Source organism: Aquarana catesbeiana, linkage group LG06 (genome assembly GCF_042186555.1).
Source record: "Aquarana catesbeiana isolate 2022-GZ linkage group LG06, ASM4218655v1, whole genome shotgun sequence".
NCBI lineage: Eukaryota > Metazoa > Chordata > Amphibia > Anura > Ranidae > Aquarana > Aquarana catesbeiana.
The window spans coordinates 33,088,434-33,112,560 of NC_133329.1; positions in this window are offsets into that span (position 1 = coordinate 33,088,434).

Consider the following 24,127-nt stretch of genomic DNA (forward strand, 5'->3'; position numbering starts at 1 on the left):
TGGGACAATTAGATATAGATAAAAAAGATAAAAATAAAATAAAAATGACTGTATATGTATTATGTTTAAAGCATATAAATTATATAGTCGGATGAATTGTATATAAGAACAATAAGTGGGGGATATCAAGGAATAAATTGATTAAAAATACTGATGGGATCAGTATGCAAAAAAAAAAAACCTATAACATAGTCATCTAAAAACATGTTTGGAGAGATATATAAGCACTGGGCAATAACATTAAAAACAACTGGTATTGAAAAGGAATAAAGAAGAGGGAAAAGAAGAAAAAAAGATAGATATGAATCTATGATGGACTTAATTACGTATATGTGTATGTGTATACTTAGGTATGTTTTATAACACTATACTATTTGTGAATATAGGATAATCATGGTATATTTTTTGTTCAATGGTAAAGAAAACTCGGGATTGAGGAGGGGGAAAAGGGGAAGAGAACAAACATAAATCATTATAGGATCGTGGATAGCTCCAAAGTCTCGTTAATTCCCCCAGGTGACAAAGTATCGAGGGAATATATCCAAAAGGTTTCGCGTTCACACAGCCTGATAAACCTCTCTGCTTCGGAAAGATTTTTTGGCATTTGTTCTAGGACCCATACCTTCAGGCCATGAGTAGAGCCTTTTTGGCATTTTGAAAAATGGCGAGGGACACTATGTTTATCTTTTCCTTCCTCGATCTTTCTGCGATGTTCTCCAAATCTTTGTCTTAAGGGGTGGATGGTACGGCCTACATATAGTAAATGACAGGGACAATAGAGGCAATAAACTACAAAATCAGATGAGCAATTATAAAACTCATTGATGTCATAGGTCTTGCCCTTTGTGGAGAAATGTTTCTGGCCATGTTGTACATAATCACAAGTTTTGCATAAAGCTTTTTTGCACTGAAACATGCCATGTAGTGGAAGTAAGCATGAACGTGGACTGGACTGTGTGGACAAGGCTTTCAGCTTACTAGGGGCAAGTTTTAATGATAAACAATAATGAATACACTCACAGGAGAGTAGTATGTTCAGGCATGGGATAGGCTATGGTGAGGTTCTTCAGCTCTGACTTCCGGGTGGTCACTGGTGTCAGCTCCTTCTAAGTGCAGTACAAAAGAAGTTTTAATGATAAACAGTAATGAATACACTCACAGGAGAGTAGTATGTTCAGGCATGGGATAGGCTATGGTGAGGTTCTTCTGCTCTGACTTGCGGGTGGTCGCTGGTGTCAAATCGCTCAGGTGTTTGTTGTTGCTAGATCTTGTTGTCCTCCGGCCACACTGTTGGTGCACAGGATGTCCGGATGGCTGGAGCGATGCTCGGCAGCGGTGTACTCAGATTGCGGTGCACGCAAGCATCACCCACTGACCTGACCCGGAAGTGACGCCGCTTGTCTCCACCGCAATCTGAATGCACCACTGCCGAGCATCACCCCAGCCATCCGGACGTCCTGTGCACCAACAGTGTGGCCGGAGGACAACAAGATCTAGCAACAACAAACACCTGAGCGATTTGACACCAGCGACCACCCGGAAGTCAGAGCAGAAGAACCTCACCATAGCCTATCCCATGCCTGAACATACTACTCTTCTGTGAGTGTATTCATTACTGTTTATCATTAAAACTTCTTTTGTACTGCACTTAGAAGGAGCTGTTCTTTTTTCCCTTCTTGCATTCCAGAGTTTTTTCCTTCCAAAACTATTGAACTGGCAGCCTCCTGAGGACAGCTTTAAATAGCTAATCCCTACACGGACTTAATTCAAAGGACTTGATTTATTCTCTATTTATCTATCCATCCCATATCCCTTTATATCTAAACCAATCTGTCATATCCAGAGTGCGCCATATCACCCCACTGTCTGCAAGGCGCCTTGCTGGGGTCTTTCCCTGCACGGCTGTCCTCCTATTGAAGTCTCGGAGTCTGCCAATTGAATCTACAACTATTTAAGGGTGTCCTGGCCCTAACCCTCTTTCCCCCAAAAATACAAAAAGGACTGTTAAGAGAAATAAAGCCTGATTTGACGGGGAAGGAAGAAGGGATGTGACGTGCACAAGCACAGGTGTAGGGGAGGGGCCTGACAGTGGGGGGAAGAAGGTAGCGGAGGATCCGGCAAGCAGCAATGAAGGAGGGAGAGACAGCGTGAGGCGAGAGCCAGCGCAGGTCCCGGTAAACACCGCAACTTACCGCAGCCTTAAGCAGGGGTCTCACACCCGAAGGGGATGACCTACGGAGAGCGGCAACATAGGTGAAAGGAAACCTGCCATTCTGCCTAGTGGAGTCGAGTGCTCCTTGTGATCTTGCCTCCGGAGCTCGGACTATCAGAAACCCTCTGGCTCGCGGCCGCCCCCCCCCCCCCCCCCCCCCCAGCAAGTTCCCCGTGAGTTTCGGGACTTATCCGTGACTTTCCTTTCCCCCATTCGTCAGCACATCCTATCTGTATATCCCTCAGACACGGGAGCAGCAGCGTGGAGACCGGAGGGACAGTCAGAGGTGGTAGTGCACCCAAACGCAGGCACAGAACGGCACAGAGAACACCGCAACACAGCCTCTTAAAACAGCTATACAGCCAGCTATTGGCAGAACCCGGAGCTATTACTGAGCGAGGACACCCCCGCCAGCCAAGCAGCAGTGGTAAACCCGTTTGGTATGCCGGTGACCCCTGAACGTTATGTGACCCAAGGTAGGACTATTTAAGACTGAACCTTTTTTTGAAAAGTTTGTTCTGTTTAACACCAGGGGGGTCACACGAGGGGAAATAACAGAGCGGCTCAAAAGTGGTAGAAATTAAAAGTGCAAGAAGAAAGGCGAAGCAGAGAGGGCTGAGCAGAGGGGGAAAAGAATATGAAAAGCCGCTCCAACAAAGCAGCGGAACCCAAAAAACCAAGAGACAGCTTAAATACCAGCAACATACAAAAATATTTAAAAGATCCTCAAATTAAAAGTCCAAGTATGGATAATAAACAGCTAAGCACAAAAGAAAAAAAGAAAGATTCTCTGAAAAATAAGGGTGCAGTAGGGGGGACCCCTAGAGGTGATATTTCACTGGATCACGACCTGGACTTAAGTTCTGAACCAAGCCTGGAGGCATTACCAACAAAAACCAAGATTCAAGAAATGTTTGGGAAATTAGAAAATGTACTAAAGGCAGAGGTTCTCAGAGGAGGGGGAGAGGTGGGAACCTCTGCAGATATTCCTTCTTATGTTTTTCCTTTTCCTTTTTTCCGTTGTTTGTTCCCCGGGCAAGGACCCTCGGACAAAAGGGAGAAAGGTGGTGGGCCCCCGAGAGTAATGGGAGTAAGCTCAAAGAGCAGTAATAATGGAAGTTAAGTGTTTGTCGTATAATGTAAAAGGGTTAAATTCCCCAGGGAAAAGAAGTATGGTGTTAAAAGAGATACAGAGATATGGCGCAGATATTATTTTTTTACAGGAGACACATCTGGTTCAAGAGGAAGGTATTAAGCTTGATACAAGGAATTACCCTACCTGGATATACTGTGACTCACCAACCAAAAGGGCGAAGGGAGTGGCTATCGGGTTCTCGCAACGGACTAAAATTACAATACTGGAAAGGAGGGCGGACATAGAGGGGCGTTTTCTGTTTATTAAAATAAAACTCGGGGGCAAGATTTACACGATGGTCAACATCTATTGTCCAAATGAAGACCCGATTAAATACCTCTCCCGGACCCCGAATAGGTTGGTGGAATTCCGTGAGGTTGAAGTGATTCTATCAGGGGATTTTAACTTGTGTATTGATCCGGCCTTGGATAGGTCACCTGGAATCGGCGGGGAAGCCTATAATCAGTTGTCAGGTCTAAGGCGGAAATTACATGACAACCACCTGATTGACGTTTGGAGGGTGCAGCACCCTAAAGAGAGGGATTACACCTTTTTTTCCCCGGTCCACGGGACCTATTCAAGGCTGGATTACTGGTTGGTGGATCATAGCTTGTTGGATTCAATAGCGGGATCGAGGATAGAAATTATGACTCTGTCAGATCATGCCCCTGTAACAATAACAGTAAGATTAGAGGGCCTTCAGAAAATCCCCTTTGCATGGAGGTTAAATGAAAAACTCCTCGAGAAGGATAGTATTGTTGAAAAAATCCAGTTGGAGATAGACGAGTTCTTCCATAATAATGAATCTGAAGAGATCCCGGGGGTAATAATATGGGAAACTTTTAAGGCTTATATAAGGGGGTCTTAATATCGATCGGCGCAGGGGAGAAGAAAGAAAGGAGAAAAAAGATAGAAGGCCTTACAGTGAAAATACACCAATTAGAACAGATACACAAAGTCCACGGGGGAGAGGAAAAGGAGGTACTTACAGAATTAATGATAAAGAGGGATGAACTGAGGGAAGTAGTAGCAGAAGATTCTTTGAAATGTAGAAACAGATACCTCAAAAACCTGCATCAGAGGGGGAACAAGGTAGGGAAACACCTGGCAGCAACAGTAAGGAAAAAGAAGGAAGAGAATTATATAGAAAGGATTAAAAATAAAAAAGGTGAAAGTAGACACACCACTAGAGAAATAGGGGAGGAATTCAGACAATACTTTGCGTCGCTCTACTCGGTGGGGCAGAGGGAAAAATATAGAAATAGGGAGGATAAGATGAGAGAGTTCATTAAAGCAGCAGGTCTCCCCTCACTCTCAGAGACTGAGACAATGGAGTTAGAGAGACTGATAACACAGGAGGAGATAATTCAGGCATTAAAAGCAACCCCCATAGGGAAGAGCCCCGGGCCAGACGGCTTTACAGTGAGCTTTTTCAAAATATTTAAGGAGTCCCTGATTCCTCGACTCTGCTAGTTGTGGAATGGGTTGGGGAAGCAGGGCGAATTATGTAGGGACGCACTGTTGGCGTCAGTGACACTTATCCCCAAGGAGGGCAAAGATCGCACCCTGTGCTCAAGTTACAGGCCGATAGCACTATTAAATGCGGATACAAAACTATATGCCAAGGTGTTGGCCCTTCGGTTAAAAGAGAATATGGCCTTCCTGGTTCATTCGGACCAGGCAGGATTTGTCCCGGGAAGAGAGGGCAGAGACAATGGGGTAAGGTCTCTCCTCATAATGGAGGCTTTCAGGGCAGGAGGATCCCCAGCCGTTCTCTTGTCGATAGATGCCGAGAAGGCATTTGACAGAGTGGACTGGGGATTCATGTTTACTACGCTGGAGATGTTGGGAGTGGGGCCAACAATGCTAAAATGGATAAGAGTACTTTATAATCAACCGACAGCGTATGTGAAGGTGAATAACCTGCCCTCAGCCCAGTTTACTATGGAAAACGGGACTAGGCTGCCCATTATCCCCGCTCCTATTTGTCCTGGCGTTAGAACCCCTTCTGGCCTGGATTCGTAGGAGCCCAGATGTTAGCGGCTTCAAGGTGAGTGGGAAGGAGCATAAGCTAGCCGCATTTGCCGACGACGTACTATTTTATATCTCTAATCCGAGAATCTCTATTCCCAATCTACTGGCAATTCTGAGACAATTTAGTGAGCTCTCAAATTTTAAAATCAATTTAGAAAAGTCAGAAGCCTTAAAAATAACCATCAATAAACAAAAAGCTGGTAGACTAGCTGAGGTGTTCCATTTCCCATGGAAAGAAAATATAAAGTATCTGGGGGTAAAACTGGCAAATTCCAGGAAGAAACTATATAAGTTGAACTTTATACATCTCTTGAACGAAATCAGAGCAGAAACAAAAAGAATAAGCTATCGCCCTGTCTCATGGATAGGGCGAGTCAATATTGTGAAGATGGTCCTAGTTCCAAAGGTGTTATATAGGATGCAGATGCTCCCTATTCCTATACCACAAAATTTCTTCAGAAGACTGGCAGAAGTAATAAGCAGATATGTTTGGGAAAATAAAAAGCCTAGAGTAGCACACAAAGTATTGAGCAGAGAAAAAGCACGGGGGAGGGGATGGCGATCCCTGACTTTTGGAACTACTATAAAGCGATTGTTATATCACGGGCACTGGAGTGGGGGAAAAGTAGTAAAAATAAAAGATGGGTTAACTTAGAGTTAGGGTTAAGTAATACACAGTTAAATCACATGATATGGAACCCTCCTTGTCAGAGGAGGTTAGGGACAGAAACGCACTATATTACGCACCTTACACTGAAAATATGGGATCAGATGCACCAAATTAATAAATGGGAGTTTAATTCCCCTTTGATCTTCTTAAAAAATAATATGTTCTTCCCTCCAGGGATGGAAGAGGTGGGGGGAAACTGGATACTAAATAAGGAAGCACAGTTAAGAGATATTATTAGAGGTGGCAAAATTTGTACACAATAGGAATTAGAATCACAAAGGGACTTATTGATATTAAATAGGTGCAGGTATTGGCAACTCAAGCACTTTGTACAATGTCTGCCGGGTCCCTTAAGGGGGGAGGAGGACCTCAGAGGGATTGAGAAGCTATTCTGTAGGGACGTGGTGAAGAGTAAAATTTCCACAATCTATAAAATTTTGATGAGCAGAGTGGGGCTAGAACCACCGCCATTTTTGAGGAAATGGGAGGAGGAATTAGGAGTAGGTTGTAGCAAAGAAACAGTGAAGAACATTCTGGGGGTCACGCACGGAACCGCATTTGATATGAAAACGATAGAGAGCAACTATAAGTGTTTAGCCAGGTGGTATTTGAACCCGGTAAAGCTTAGTAAATTTACACCGGAGCGGTCACCCAACTGTTGGAGAGGGTGTGGGAAACTGGGAGACATGGGGCATCTTTGGTGGAACTGCCCCAAAATCAAATTCTGGAAAGAAGTGATCAGGATAATTGAAGAGATAACGGGAAAGGGTATAGCCTACAACCCCTGGGATTGCCTGTTTCACTGGTCGGAGAGAGGGAAAAAGGGGTATAAATCCTCTTTGACCCCAATACTGTTAAACTCAGCAAAAAATGTAATCCCAAAGAAATGGCAGGAAGTGGAGGCCCCGAAGCCCAGGGATTGGATCCCCAGAGTGAATGAAATTTTCTTAATGGAGAAAGCAGAAGTAGACGGGAGGGGGAGGGAGGAGGGAACAATGGGGGGTGCTACTATGTAACCTAAACTGAATGTGAGTAGGTGTCATACCTTGTTTTAGATTTGTAGAGCCCCACCCAATTGTAGGGGTTGTGGTTTTGTATTTTTTGTACAATAAAATAAAGAATTTAAAAAAAAAAGAGAAATAAAGCCTCTTTTACATCCAAAAAGTGTCTGGTGCCCAATAACTTTGTCCACCTTGCACCCACTAGGGATGGGCTGTCTGTTCGGGTCAAACATGAGTTCGACACGGACAATGGGGTGTTCGCGGCAAATTCGAAAGCCGCAGCACACCCTTTAAAAGTCTATGGGAGAAATCAAAATTGCTAATTTTAAAGGTTAATATGCAAGCTATTGTCATAAAAAGTGTTTGGGGACCTGGGTCCTGCCCCAGGGGACATGTATCAATGCAAATTTTTTTTTTTAAACATTTTTTCATTTTTTCGGGAGCAGTGATTTTAATAATGCTTAAAGTGAAACAATAAAGGTGAAATATTCCTTTAAATTTCGTACCTGGGGGGGTGTCTATAGTATGCCTGTAAAGTAGCGCCTGTTTCCCGTGTTTACAACAGTCCAAGAGCAAAATGACATTTCTAAAGGAAAAGAAAGTAATTTAAAAGTACTAGCGGTAGCGCTGGCAGCTATAATGAATTGTTGGGTCTCTGCAATACTCATAAAAGTCATTGAAAAAAATGGCCTGGGGTTCCCCCACAGTGCATTACCAGGCCCTTTGGGTCTGGTATGAATATTAAGGGGAACCTCGAACCAAAATTTAAAAAAAAATGGCGTGGGGACCCCCTCAAAATCCATACCAGACCCTTCAGGTCTGGTATGGATTTAAAGGGGAACCCCGCGCTTAAATTAAAAAAAAATGGCATGGGGGTCCCCCTAAAAATCCATACCAGGCCCTTTAGGTCTGGTATGGATATTAAGGGGAACCCCGTGCCAAAATAAAAAAAAAATGGCGTGGGGTTCCCCCTCAAAATCCATACCAGACCCCTCAGGTCTGGTATGGATTTTAGGGGGAACCCCGCATTAAAATTTAAAAAAAAATGGTGTCGGGATCCCCCTAAAAATTCATACCAGACCCTTATCCGAGCACGCAACCTGGCAGGCCGCAGGAAAAGAGGGGGGATGAGAGAGCACCCTCCCGAACCATACCAGGCCACATGCCATCAACATGGGGAGGATGTCCCCATGTTGATGGGGACAAGGGCCTCATCCCCACAACCCTTGCCCAGTGGTTGTGGGGGTATGCAGGCGGGGGGCTTATCGGAATCTGGAAGGCCCCTTAAACAAAGGGACCCCCAGATCCTGGCCCCCCCATGTGAAATGGTAATGGGGTACAAATGTACCCCTACCATTTCACAAAAAAAGTGTCAAAAATGTTAAAAAAGACAAGAGACGGTTTTTGACAATTCCTTTATTAATGTCTTCTTCTTTCCCCGCTTCTTCTTCCATCTTCTTCTGGTGTTCATTTGGTTTTCTTCCTCCATTTAACGGTGTTCGCGTGTTCGAACAAATTTTTTGCCTGTTCGCATGTTCTGCTGCGAACCAAACAGGGGGGTGTTTGGCCCATTTCTATCACCCACTATGCCTCACAACCCACCACATACAGAAGGATGTCAGCTATCTTTGGCTGGGAAAGTTCTCATTAGACTGGACAAGGCCAAAGACCTTGCTACAAATGTTATCACCCAAAATTCATACAACTTTCACCCAGAAATCACACATTTTTCCAACTGAATTTAACTAGAAAATTGTGATTGTTTAAGCTGTGAGAATCTTGGATGAAAATATTTTTATACATGTGTTTTTCAATTCTTTAACATGTATTTGATTGGCACAATATCAGGTTAAGACTCCTTTAAATTATTTTCTGTAACCCTTCACCATCACATTAAAAACTACCAAAACCACTTTAACTTGCCTTCTGTATTGACTTACCTGCTATCTTCTGAACCAAGGTGGTGGTGGTGGTTACATAACCGGGTGACCCCCGCCCCCTCTGACATCACGGGGAAAGCCATAGGAAAGTCCCCGTCAAGTCCCTGTGTGTCAGAGGAGGGTGGGGTCACTGGGTGGCCCCACCCTCCTTTATATAAGAAGTGTCAGAAGAAGAGAAGCGTCACACAGTGGGAGCCTCCCATGGATGCGGAGCGGCCCAAGAACGAAGCGGGGTAGAAGATGCCACAGAGGAAGATGCCGGACGAGAACACCGGAGCAAGAAGCAGGGGATCGGAGGAAGAAGCAGAGGAAGAAGATGGATGAAGAAACCGAAGGAATAAGGAAGGAAGAAGGAAGAAGACCCGAAGAAGATGGAAAGAAGACTTTAAATAAAGGAATTGTCAAAAACTGTCTCTTGTAATTTTTAACATTTTTGACACTTTTTTTGTGAAATGGTAGGGGTACTTTGTACCCCATTACCATTTCACACAGGGGGGGTGGGATATGGGGGTCCCCTTGTTAAAGGGGGCTTCCAGATTCCGATAAGCCCCCCGCCCGCAGACTCCCACAACCACCAGGAAAGGGTTGTGGGGATGAGGCCCTTGTCCCCATCACCTAGGGACAAGGTGCTTTGGGGGGCTACCCCAAAGCACCCTCCCAATGTTGAGGGCATGTGGCCTGGTATGGTTCAGGAGGGGGGGCGCTCTCTCGTCCCCCCCTCTTTTCCTGTGGCCTGCCAGGTTGCGTGCTCGGATAAGGGTCTGGTATGGATTTTTAGGGGGACCCACATGCCATTTTTTTTTTAATTTTGGTGCAGGGTTCCCCTTAAAATCCATACCAGACCTAAAGGGTCTGGTATGCATTTTGAGGGGGACCCCCATGCCATTTTTTTAAAAATTTTGCCACGGGGTTCCCCTTAATATCCATACCAAACCTGAAGGGCCTGGTATAGAATTTCGGGGGACCCCCAAGCATTTTTTTCCTTAATTTTGGTTCGGAGTTCCCCTGTGGGGGAATCCCATGCTGTTTTTATCAATGAACTTTTATGTGTATTGCCGGACCGACATTTCATTATAGCTGCAAGTAGTTTTAAATAACTTTTATTCCTTTAGAAATGTCATTTTGCTGTCAGACTAAACACGGGAAACATGCGCCACTTTACAGGCATACTGTAGACACTTCCCAGGTATGAAATTTAAAGGAATATTACACTTTTATTGTTTCACTTTAAGCATTATTAAAATCACTGCTCCCGAAAAAATGGCCATTTTTAAAACTTTTTTTTGCATTGATACATGTCCCCTGGGGCAGGGCCCTTTATATGACAATAACTTGCATATTAGCCTTTAAAATTAGCACTTTTGATTTCTCCCATAGACTTTTAAAGGGTGTTCCGCGGCTTTCGAATTTGCCGCGAACACCCCAAATTGTTCGCTGTTCGGCGAACGGGCAAACAGCCAATGTTCGAGTCGAACATGAGTTTGACTCGAATAGACAGCCCATCCCTACTCCTTACACATGTGGTCATTGGGAAGAATTACCACCTTACAGATAGCTACATAGAGTAATGGTGTCAGTGGGAACTTATCTGAAAAGCAGAGGTTGCTCATTGCTCAAGGAATCCCCAGCAACCTCTGGAGGAACTCTAGAGTTCCACAGAACCCTGGTTAAGAAATCCTGGTCTATGGACTCCTGTTGTTAGGGAATCTACAGATCTACACATCATTTTAGCACCTCTGTAGATAGTCCTTTTATTTTTGTTTACTGCATGTCTTAAAATATCTATCCAGAGTGCGCATGCGTGAGAGTTCTGAGACGGCCGCCTGAACTCAGGGCTCCGCACCTCCCCGGACCAGCAGCGCCCACAGCACCCGCTCCCGCCATGCACGGATGCCGGAGAAATTGGATTCGTCCCCCGCACCACCTGTGCTCACCCCCGTATGCGAAAACCAGGCGCCAGGCGCAATTTAGAGCCGGAATTCGCCGCCTCCACCCAACCCGGGTGTACCAAGATGGCCGCCGCAGCTGCAGCGTCCTCACAGCCTCATGCCTCAGTATCTGAAGGGACACTGGAATACAGGCAAGTTCTGGCCCCCGCTCTTCTCACTTTTACCCCTGGGATCCAGGGCTACGGGCAGCAAGCCTTGACACCCTCTCCTGCCTCCACAGAATCCCTTCTGAATCACTCATTTGGGGATCAGGCCTACTCCCCTGCTGGGCCTGTAGAATCCTCTCACACAGATATCTCTGCTCATGGTGCAACAGGCCCAGATCAATCCTTTAATGCAGCAGACCTGTACCTTAAATTTGTCTACCCTTCTGGAGAATGGCCTAGCCTCCACGGCTGCTAAAATCACAGGAGACATTAAAGTGGACCTCCTAAGCATAAGATCCAGGATGGATGCCATTGAATGTAAGCTGGATCAGACTGCTGCTGTTTCACGTCAGAACTCTGACCTTATTCAAACCCTCCATGACCAACTGGACATAGTCTTTTCCTACATAGATGACCTGGAGAACAGGTCCAGAAGATACGATTTCAGAATCAGAGGTCTACCTGACTTAATTCTCGATGTCAAGATGGCCACTCAAGACCTTATGAGGTCCCTGATCCCAAGCATCCCTCTGCCCCGTTTGGATCTAGACAGACCCCCCAGGAAGGATGGCTTCTCCAGAGACATTATTGCAAAGCCCCACTTCTACGCTGTCAATGAGGCAGTCATTAAACAAGCCTGCTCAATACCCCAAGTGATCTGCCATGGGCACCCGGTGCAAATTTTTGCGGATCTCTCCCCATCCACCATACAGCGCAGACGGACCCTGAAACCGCTACTGCATGCCCTGACCCAGAAAGAGGTCAAATACAGATGGGCCTTCCCGTTCGCAGTGAAATTCACCTACAAAGGTCAAAACCAAGCCTTCTTCAACTTCGACTTGGAGAAAAGCTGCTACTCAGTCTGCTGATTATCTTCCAGGAGATGGAGATATCATCCTCGTCCTCGGGATCGAACAATTGCTCGCCTCCGACTAGCCCACTGGATCCCCTATGGAACAAACCCAAGGCCCGAAGATCATCCCATAAAGGTCCTACATGAACCTTTGACTCTCGCAAGGTTCAGGTCCTAAATATTCTGATTCACCTGCATTAGATTTTCTCTCTTCTACTAAGATAGTATACAAATTTCCCCTTGGAAAATGAGGCTTTTTAGGCACAGATTGTGAAACACTGTATCTTTATAAAAAAAAATTATTTATCAAAAAAGTAGTATCATAGAAAGTAGCAAATAGTTATAAAAACATTGGTGGTTGGGTTGTTTATATAGAACACAAGAGGTGCACATGATACCCAAACATTTAAACATATAACAAAATGTGTGAACATAAAATACAATTGTATTTCCTACGTGTTACGGAGTATGATAGACTCCTTCTTCAGGGATAGTTCGATATGTAGTTTATGGTTTTAATGGTAGTCTTAAAATACAAAAGAATTCTTTAATAAACATTATATATCCAATAGGCATTCATAGTCACAAAAATGACAACAGATGGAAAAAGGCAAAAAACATATAGGTCACATTGTTCATATACTCACATGTCCACAAGTGTAAGGCTGACCGCAGGTTAGCCTGTATTTGTAGGAGGAGTCAGGTTGCATAAAGCCTGCCCTCCTTTGCCTCCTTTTCCTTGTGGTCGTTGGCTCTCGTGTAGGCACGTCATTTCCGGGTAACTCTGACGTCACTTCCGGGTTCAGATCTTGTGCGGTGCCTCACTTCTTCTTCTGCTGTCCCCTCCTGCTTCTCGTTTTTTTCATTGACAGCGCTTGTCCGCAGCTTCTGGCACGGCAGAGGCGCTGGCAGGGGCATAACTAGAAATAGCAGGGCCCCATAGCAAAATGTTGTATGGGACCCCCCTGCAAACAGCCCCCCCCCACAGTTGCCCTAGTGTCAATGCAGCGTGACCTGTGCCACATACAGTGTGAGCTGTGCCCAATGCAGCATGACCTGTGCCCAATACAGCGTGACCTGTGCCCAATACAGCGCGACCTGTGCCCCATACAGCGTGACCTGTGCCCAATACAGCCTGGTCTGCCTGTGCCCCATACAGCCCCACCTATGCAGAGGAAAAGGCAAGCCACCCGGATCAGCAGAGAGCGGGATTGCCCGCTGTAAAAGCTTTCATTTGAATTTCCTGTCTTCCCGGGGCTCATCGTCACATAGCCCCACCTCTTGACCCGACGCCTTTGATGACATCACATGTCCCGCATTGGATCGGCGCTCTGTCTATCAAAGGCACCGGGCCAAAAGGTGGAGCTATGTGACGTGAGCCCCGGGAACACTGGAAGTTCTAATGAAAGTTCTTACATTGGGCAATTCAGCTCTCTGCTGATACGGACAACTCGCCTCTTCCTTTCCTCTCTCTTCCCCTGGCTGGGAGACTGTGCCGGCGGTGCTCTTATCCTCACTGGGCCCCATTCGCCTGCGGGCCCCATAGCGCCCGCATGGGTCGCTATGGTGGTAGTTACGCCCCTGAGCGCTGGTCCGGGGAGTCACGGCTTCCCTACTTTGTCACCTCGCTCCAGGTTCAGTTTGACATGTGAGGTGTGTGTGTGTGGGGGGGGGGCGGTGTGTGTTGAGGGGTCATATGTGGTTCTGTCAGGGGACATCAGATCCTTACTGAGGGCTCAGGAGCAGGCTGGAGGGGGGCTCTGGTGGATTGAGGGGCAGCTCATTCAGGTACCCCCGGCCTCAGCTCAGCTCCGTGGCATCATAACATTCTCACCAGCCGCTATTTTCTGGTATCCTGGTATTTCTGGTCAAAGAAGGAAAATGTATTTTTAAAGAACCCTCACATTCCTGTTTGTTTCCTTCTATAGTGGTTTTCCACATTGCAGCAGGGTGCTCAGGATTCTGTTTGGTGGTTCCCAGGCAGTTCAGGTATGTATTGTAGGTTTAGTTTAGGTTTGACACTTTTCTCATGCATTAGGGACGTCCACATCCTTCCACTGCTAAACTAATAAAAAAAAAAAAAAAAAAAAAAAGTTCTCATGCAATTTACTTTCTCATGCAATTTACGATTTCTCATGCAATTTTACGCTTTCTCATGCTATTTACGGTTTGTCATGGTTTCTCATGCGATTTACGGGTTTCTCATGCAATATACGATATCTCATGAAATTTTACGCTTTCTCATGCATTTATGCTTTTTTCATGCTATTTACGTTTTTTTTGCGATTTATGGTTTCTCATGCGTTTATGGTTTCTAATGCGATTTACAGTTTTCTCATGCAATTTACGGTTCTCATGCAAGTTTCGGTTCTCATGCAAATTCACGTTTTCCCATGTTTCTTACGTTTCCCATGTTTCTTACATTTTCCATGTTTCTTACGTTTCCCATGTTTCTTATGTTTCTCACATTTCTCACGTGCCTTACATTTCCCATGTTTCTTACGTTTCTCACGTTTCTCACGTGCCTTACGTTTCCCATGTTTCTCACGTTTCCCATGTTTCTCACGTTTCTCACGTTTCCCATGTTTCTCAAGTTTCCCATGTTTCTTACGTTTCCCGTGTTTCTTACGTTTCCCATGTTGCTCACGTTTCCCATGTAGCTCACATTTGCCATGTTGCTCACGTTTCCCATGTTCTTCACGTTTCTCACGTTTCCCATGTGGCTCACGTTTCCCATGTGGCTCATGTTTCCCATGTTTTTCATGTTTCCCATGTTGCTCACGTTTCCCATGTTTTTCACGTTTCCCATGTTGCTCACATTTCCCATGTTGCTCTTTCATGTCATTGCATTTCGTTTGCTGCATTTCCGTTTGCTAGTGCTTACATCCAGGATCTGTCACGTCTACAGATCCATACGGGCTGAGGTTTCGTTTTTTATTGATTGTTGTCACACAATCCTCTCGCCTGTAGTCCATACGTCCACTTCACCATACATCTTTACTACTACCCACCACAGTCTGTGGGGACCTTAGCCCTGAGTGTTCGTTTTTAATTTCCTGTCTTGGCGCTGCAGGTTGCTCGGGCTCGCTTACTGCATACAGTAGGGTGGCGTTGTCAGGTTTACATTCATGCGCTGTTGGTCTTGTCATTTCTGCACTCACATCCTCATACGTGTCAGGTACTAGGGGTGTTGTTAGGTCATGGGCTGGTAGTCTGTAAGGTTCTCTGGTCATTTTCACACAGCTAGGTTGTCCATGTTCTTCCACTGCAGGTTACCTATCACGTCTATGGGTTTAACAGATTGAGGTGTTCGTTTTTAATTGGCTTGTTCGGTGGCAAGTCTCCTCATCTGTTCTTACGCTGTTTACATATTTTGTACAAACTCACGTTTCTCATGCAATTTACATTTCTCATGCAATTTACGTTTCTCATGCAATTTATTGTTTCTACGTCAACTCACGTTTTCATGGTTCTCTCGTTTGCCCAGGTTTCTCATGCTTTCTCATGTTACTCTTGTTTCTCTTGTTTCTCATGTTGTTCATCATTCACATTTTCGTGCAACCAGCGTTTTTCATGCAGTTGGCGTTTTTCTTGCTGCCTCGGCTCTTATGCTGCTCACACTTTCGTCAGCCCGTGCTATGCATGTTACTCGTTCCTTCACTCAGCTTACATTCCTGTCACTGGTTTCTCAGTCGGCTCACGTTTCTCTCGCAGGTTATGTTGCTGACCCAGTCGTGTGTAATTTCCACTCAGTTCATGGTTGCTATTTTCATCATTTTGCTGGGTACCGCTCATATGTTTTGTCCTCACGGTTGAGTTGGTCGGCAGCAGCAATTCTTCTTCTCATCCTGGGTTACATTCCTTATATCTCGGTTTCTGTTTCATTAATTTACATCTTACCATGTACTGCAGCACCCGGACACGTTTTTCAGGTTGCAAATTCCGGTTATGCAGGTCACGTCTCAAGCAGCGGATATTGAGGACTTCGCTTCTCCTCTTTCTCCAGCTGTTGGGGTCGGAGCACGGTATCTCACCCTCTCTCAGAACCTGGACCATTCCAGGGCTTCATATTTTCACATAGATAGCTTCTACTCTTTGACCTGATGGCAGTATTTCAACGCAGTGGCTTGCTTTTCCGGCTTCGGCTCGGAAAACCCAGCTCTTAGGTTACTGTTCCCTTGCACGTCGAGCGTGAGTGCGGAGCAGCTTATCCGACGAACTGTAGTTTCTTCCCTGTCCCATAGGCACACTACCTTTAATTTCCTAGCTACGTCTGGCCAGGAGTGGCAATAGTATGGATCTATTGGTAAATCAGACTATTGCAGCTCCAGCAGCTTCTATGGGCTCAGGGGCTTTAGTAATTTCCGGAACCTTTCTCGGTGTCTAGGCCGGTACCAGTAGGCGCAGGTCTCGGATGCAGATGCTGGCGTCCCACCTTCTCTTCGATTTTCAGCTTTTGTGATGGATTGGGTTTCTATTTAGCTGATGCAGCAGCCTTGATTGTAAGTTTTTATTTTGAATACCAGGAAGGCGCATGACACTGCTTGGGATGTTTTCCAGGCTTTCCGGGCAAGGTTTCCTAGTCCTGACGGTTAACATTCAGTTCCTATTTGATTTTCTGTTTTTTGCCTCTTCCAACTCATATCGGCCCACAGCACTATGGGGGCGCATCTGGCTGAGACTCAGCATTTCATGTTGTTGGAAGACCCTGACAGGCCTTTCTTTATTTTCTGCACACTCTATTTAAGCCATCCTCAGGGATCCTGAAGATTAGCCCTCCTGCTGTGCTCTGCAGACTTCTCATCGTGGGTCATATTTTCGTGACGTATCTGTCATGTTCTCAAGGTCTCCTTTTGCGTTGGTTACCAGCTTGGTGCTTAAGGCTGTGCTGTAGCTGGTCTTTTGTGGGTCCTGAGGCCAGGGGAGTTGCTCTTCTGGCCCAGGGTCTCGCTTACTTTTGGCCAATCAACTGGTTTTGCACCCCGGCCTTTTCTGTTACATCTGCATGCTCGCAAGATGCTGCAATCAGGAGGCTGCACTGTCATCAGGTTCTTGGAGCCTGGCAAGGCGTGGTGCACGGTGTTGGTTTTAGACTAGCTCCTCAGTGCTACATCTGATAAACCCATGGATGTTCCTCTGTTGCCTTTTCTAGCGCTTCCCTCTCCGTAGCTCAAGGCATACTTCATTTCCACCCCCTTTTTTTGGCCAATCAGGGTCTGGACCCTAAAGCATACTTTGGCATTCATTCAAGAGAGGAACAGCTTCTGTGACTCTGCGAAAGGGGGCCCCAGCCCTTATTTATCAAGAGAGAGGGGTGGAGAGACAAACAGAGAATCCAAATAAGATCCAAGGAAAATAGAACACCTTATCAATAGGTGTAGAGTAAGAGTAGTAAAACCTACCTCAGTGAGCACAGTCACTAGTGTCCTGCCTCTCTGATCGATCCCCAATAACTGTCTGCCGTAGGAAGCTGCCCACTTATAAGCCTGCTGGGTGGAGACCATCCCAGTGTCAGCTGAAGGTGATCACAATCACCACTCACCTGCCTATAGCTGGATATCACGGTCCCCCGAGTGTGCGGTGCACGGCGACACCCCCTGCCCACATCAAAGATGGTAGCTCTGGCAGAGTGACGTCATGCGTCGCGTTCCCACCGACACGCATGCGCGGTCACCCAGGGGGGTTGTGGCATCCAAAGGAAAAGAGGATGGAACAGTTCCTTACAGGGAAACGATGGTGCCTGCGCAGTAGGCAGGAGCCCAGTCAATTACCCTGGATGTGGACATACATTGAAAACAAAAATGATGATGGCACAAACATGTAACCTACATCACACACCCAAACAACACAGGGGACCGCAAAAAAATGCCGAACTTGCCTGCGGGTAGACAGGTGGAATATTCCACACAGTCAAAGCCCATGAGCCTGGACGGCCCACGCGTACCGGAATTGCACAAAGGAATGGAACAAAGTTGTGCTCCCAATCCCCAGAGAACAAGGAGAAAGGGAAAGGGGACAGAGGTTAAAATGAAATGAAATAGAAGTAATGTGAAGAAAATGTAGAGAAGTGTATAAAATAGAAAAAATTATGAAAATAAACAAATGGAATGAAAATAATAATAAGAGTGATAAAAATAAATATGAATAATAATAATGAAAATAAAAATCAAAATAAAAAAGAATAATAAAAGTAAAATAAAAGTAAAAGTAAAATACAATAAAATAAAATACAAATGTAATGGAAATTTGTACGTTCTGTATATAATTGTATTGTATTTTGTATGTATTGTACACTGCCCTCACTGTGCACACGGCACTAATAATGTTTTCAGTAAATGTTTACATTCTTTCGAGTCATGATTAGAATTAGCCTGCCTATGTAACGCCCCTTGTTACCATCAACGTACAATTGTAATATTAATGTGATACCTACGTAATCATGTACATAAAAACCTTCAATTGCGTCATAATAAAGCAGAACAGTTATTTGGAAAGATGCTGAGCGTATCTTTTGTGTCTGTTCCCTACTGCAGTAGTTATTATTAATTTGGAACCACTAATCAATATGAGGATAGGAGTTGCCTATCATCAATTTAACCAAGTCAGCATGGCGAGCTTTGCCTTAGGAGGGGATTCCAGGTGACCAGGGCCGGTCCTAGACGGGGTGCACGGGGTGCAGTGCACCCAGGCGCCAGAGAGGTGGGGGCGCTGAAGCGCCAAAGTGCTCCACTGCTCCCTTCCCTCCTCCTCCTCCCCTTGATTGTGTCCGGCGGCGGAAGAAGAAGAAAGGCGCCGCTGTTTGCTGCTCAAGCCGGAGATGACATCGGAGGCACTGAGGCAGAGCGGCTGGTCTCTGCGTGGAGAGAGACCAGCCAAACAGTGATGTCGCGCGCGGGGGGGGAAGCGGAGGAGCGGTCCGTGCCTGACACATTCTCCTCTGTGTCTCCCGCTCCTGCCTGCTTTGATCTGCTCTGCTCTCCACCTGGGCGGCGCGGCTGGCTGCAGTGCACACTGTCCTCTCCTCTCCAGCTGCCGCCCGGGTGTATTTATGTACCCTAATGGAGGGGGGGGGCTGTACTGTACTAATGGAGGGGGGGCTGTACTGTACTAATGGAGGGGGGGCTGTACTAATGGAGGGGGGCTGTAATGTACTAATGGAGGGGGGGCTGTACTAATGGAGGGGGGGCTGTACTAATGGAGGGGGGCTGTAATGTACTAATGGAGGGGGGGCTGTACTAATGGAGGGGGGCTGTACTAATAATAGGGGGGTCTGTACTAATAATGGGGGGGGTCTGTACTAATAATGGGGGGGCTGTACTAATAATGGGGGGGCTGTACTAATGGGGGGTCTGTACTAATCCAGAGGGGGTCTGTACTAATGGGGGGTTCTGTACTAATGGAGGGGGGTCTGTACTAATGGGGGGGGTCTGTCCTGGGGGTCTGTACTAATGGAGGGGGGGTCTGTACTAATGGAGAGGGGGTCTGTACTAATGGAGGGGGGGTCTGTACTAATGGAGGGGGGTCTGTCCTTGGGGTCTGTACTAATGGAGAGGGGATCTGTACTAATGGGGTCTGTACTAATGGAGAGGGGATCTGTACTAATGGGGTCTGTACTAATGGAGAGGGGATCTGTACTAATGGGGTCTGTACTAATGGAGGAGGGGTCTGTACTGGGGGGTCTGTACTAATGGAAAGGGGGTCTGTCCTGGGGGTCTGTACTAATGGAGAGGGGGTCTGTACTAATGGAGGGGGGGTCTGTACTAATGGGGGGGGTCTGTACTAATTGAGGGGGGTCTGTCCTGGGGGGTCTGTACTAATGGAGAGGGGGTCTGTACTAATGGGGTCTGTACTAATGGAGGGGGGGTCTGTACTAATGGGGGGTCTGTACTAATGGAGGGGGGTCTGTCCTGGGGGGTCTGTACTAATGGAGGGGGGTCTGTACTAATGGAGGGGGGGTCTGTACTAATGGAGAGGGGGTCTGTCCTGGGGGGTCTGTACTAATGGAGGGGGGTCTGTCCTGGGGGGTCTGTACTAATGGAGAGGGGGTCTGTACTAATGGGGGGTCTGTACTAATGGAGGGGGGTCTGTACTACTGGGGGTCTGTACTAATGGAGGGGGGTCTGTACTAATGGAGAGGGGGTCTGTCCTGGGGGGTCTGTACTAATGGAGGGGGGGTCTTTACTAATGGAGGGGGGGCTGTACTAATGGAGGGGGGGTCTGTACTAATGGGGGGGTCTGTCCTGGGAGGTCTGTACTAATGGAGGGGTGGTTTGTCCTGTGGGGTCTGTACTAATGGAGAGGGAGATCTGTCCTGGGGGGGTCTGTACTAATAGAGGGGGGTTACCTGGGGGGGGATCACTGGGTAATTTATACTTAGTGTGGGTTCTGCACTGACGGAGGGGGGTCTATATGTAGTGGAGGGGGGTCTGTACTGAGGGACGACTATAGTTGGTGGAAGGGGGGTGACCCTAACCCTAGTGAAGCCAATGCAGCTGCGGGCTCTCCTTTTCCCCCCTCCCTCTCCTTTCCACCCTCCTTTCCCCCCTCCCTCTCCTCCTGCGTGCTGCTGTACTAGTGAGCGGTGCTTGCCAGCACAGCTGCCCACAATGTTTCTTCCCCTGCCTTCATATCAACCAGGGAGGAAACAGTATAGAAAAAGGAGCAGAGAAGAGGATTGTGGGACATATAGTCCCGAGGACTGGCAGCCCCACTGTAACACAGAAACTGCAGCCCACACAGCATGCTCAGCTGAATGGGAAAGAGAGAGAGAGACAGGAGCCTGGGAAAGCTTTCAGGGAAGTACATCCAGGACTCCAGAGGGAGAAGACAGTGCTGAGAGAACACCATCAGAGAGAGAACCCTGCTGCCCTGCGCCACCAGAGTGAAAGCCACACAGCCTAGCGCCATCCCTGGCAGAGAAAGGAATGGAGTCATTGCAGGAATACAGATCTGGGTGCTACTCAGCGGAGTCACCATGGGCAATTCAGAGTGAGCTGACTCCTGATCAGAGGAACCGTTGCTGTATCGCTGGGTCAGGTGAGAGGGCCGATCGGCCATTATGTACTAGTGTCCATAGGAACTGCAGTCTCTGACCATCTCCTGTAGTATGTCTGCAGTCTCTGACCATCTCTTGTAGTATGTCTGCAGTCTCTGACCATCTCTTGTATTATGTCTGCAGTCTCTGAGCATCTCCTGTACTATGTCTGCAGTCTCTGAGCATCTCCTGTACTATGTCTGCAGTCTCTGAGCATCTCCTGTATTATATCTGCAGTCTCTGACCATCTCCTGTTCTATGATTGCAGTCTCTGACCGTCTCTTGTATCATAACTACAGTCTCTGACCATCTCCTGTACTAAGTCTGCAGTCTCTGACCATCTCCTGTTCTATGATTGCTTTCTCTGACCATCACCTGTACTATGATTGCAGTCTCTGATCGTCTCCTGTATCATAACTACAGTCTCTGACCATCTCCTGTACTATGTCTGCAGTCTCTGGCTATCTCCTGTACTATGTCTGCAGTCTCTGACCATCTCCTGTACTATGTCTGCAGTCTCTGACCATCTCCTGTTCTATGATTGCTTTCTCTGACCATCACCTGTACTATGATTGCAGTCTCTGATCGTCTCTTGTATCATAACTACAGTCTCTGCCCATCTCCTGTACTATGTCTGCAGTCTCTGGGCATCTCCTGTACTATGTCTGCAGTCTCTGATCATCTCCTGTACTATGTCTGCTGTCTCTGATCATCTCCTGTACTATGTCTGCAGTCTCTGATCATCTCCTGTACTATGTCTGCAGTCTCTGATCATCTCCTGTTCTATGATTGCTTTCTCTGACCATCACCTGTACTATGTCTGTAGTCTCTGGGCATCTCCTGTACTATGTCTGCAGTCTCTGATCATCTCCTGTACTATGTCTACAGTCTCTGACCATCTCTTGTACTATGCCCGCAGTCTCTGGGCATCTCCTGTACTATGTCTGCAGTCTCTGACCATCTCTTATATCCTGTCTGCAGTCTCTGATCATCTCCTGTACTATGTCCGCAGTCTCTGACCATCTCCTGTACTATGTCTGCAGTCTCTGGGCATCTCCTGTACTATGTCTGCAGTCTCTGATCATCTCCTGTACTATGTCTGCAGTCTCTGACCATCTCCTGTACTATGTCTGCAGTCTCTGGGCATCTCCTGTACTATGTCTGCAGTCTCTGGGCATCTCCTGTACTATGTCTGCAGTCTCTGGGCATCTCCTGTACTATGTCTGCAGTCTCTGGGCATCTCCTGTACTATGTCTGCAGTCTCTGATCATCTCCTGTACTATGTCTGCAGTCTCTGATCATCTCCTGTACTATGTCTGCAGTCTCTGATCATCTCCTGTACTATGTCTGCAGTCTCTGATCATCTCCTGTACTATGTCTGCAGTCTCTGACCATCTCCTGTACTATGTCTGCAGTCTCTGATCATCTCCTGTACTATGTCTGCAGTCTCTGACCATCTCCTGTACTATGTCTGCAGTCTCTGACCATCTCCTGTACTATGTCTTCAGTCTCTGACCATCTCCTGTACTATGTCTTCAGTCTCTGACCATCTCCTGTACTATGTCTGCAGTCTCTGACCATCTCCTGTACTATGTCTTCAGTCTCTGACCATCTCCTGTACTATGTCTTCAGTCTCTGATCATCTCCTGTACTATGTCTGCAGTCTCTGACCATCTCCTGTATCATGTCTGCAGTCTCTGACCATCTCCTGTATCATGTCTGCAGTCTCTGACCATCTCCTGTATCATGTCTGGGGGCTATTTCTAACAGACTCTCTAACAGAAGCCCTCTTTGTGTGCATCAGAGAGACTACCCTCCAGGTCTCATTAGTGTACGCTCTTCCTGTATTTTTTTTATTGTTAAAAGATCATGGGAGGATCTATTCCTAGGGTAACAAAGACTTCTTAGGGGAGCATTTCTGTGTTTGAGTCATTGCCATAGAAACATTTATAAAGGGGAGGAGTTCGTAAGATGACCACGCCCATGTGGGGGCGCCAGAAATATTTCTGCACCCAGGCGCCGGTGACCCTAGGATCGGCCCTGCAGGTGACCCTGAGTATCCGAAACGAGGAGCTTGAGACGATCCGGGAATTTCTGATAATCAGCCAGCTGATGTAAGCCTTTTGCTTACATTTGAGTTATCAGACTTCCTTGATCGGTAAGGCATTTTTGGGACAAAGGGTACCTATTTTACTCCCCTTAATCGAACTGTATTGATTGGTGGTTATATGTTATGTTGTCCCTGACTATTGTCCATCGGAGTGTTATAGATAAGAAAGGGAAGAATAGTGCTGTTCACAGGTATATGTAGTAAATCTGCTAGATAAAGTAGTTTAGAGGCAAGAGGGTATAGGCACACGTAGAGAAGAGAGAAGACTGGCCAGTCATTATGGGCATTGAATTAAGTAAGGGAATGAAGGGTAAGAGACCCTCAAAAATGCCCAGCACAAGAGGAGCGCTATATATGAACCGAAGGTGCGGTTCCGCCTATACTGAGCCCCTAGATAAATGGTTAAAGTGGACATGGATCCACAATAGGTAACTGGGTTACCAAGGTCCACAGAAACTAAGAATTATGCAGAGTAAATAGCTAAAGAAACAGTTATCTATGTGAGCAGGATGGATCAAGGGTGACATTAACACTAGACAGAAAGGGACATTTTCATGTTAAGTTGTGGGATGAATTTGGGGTCAGGCACTACAACTAGTAAAAATCAGAAACAGAGAAATGAGAGGTAAAACAGAATACTTTATATGTTGTCAGAGAGGGAAGATGGGATGAGTACTCTGGCTGCCCATCTGATCATAGAAGCTAGAGATAAAAGATATCTGAACAAAATAAGGAAAGCAGAATTTAGGCAGGTAAATATTAAAGAGTTAAAAGAAAGTGAGAGAATGATATGCATGTGTTGTGTACAAATGGGAAAAAGTAAGCGATTTTAGAGAGATATTGGTGTATGTGTGTGCGAATGCTGGGACCTTTAGTTCTATTGCTTGTGTGTTTCATGTACGCAGATGTGACCCCCTCCTTTGCGCTCTCATGAAAGAAATGTGGCTGAGATGAGAGGTCAGTGATAAGCTGGAAGGACACCATGCCAATTCCAGTTTTTTAGACAAAACATTTATATCAAAATGTGCCGGGTTAACGAATCT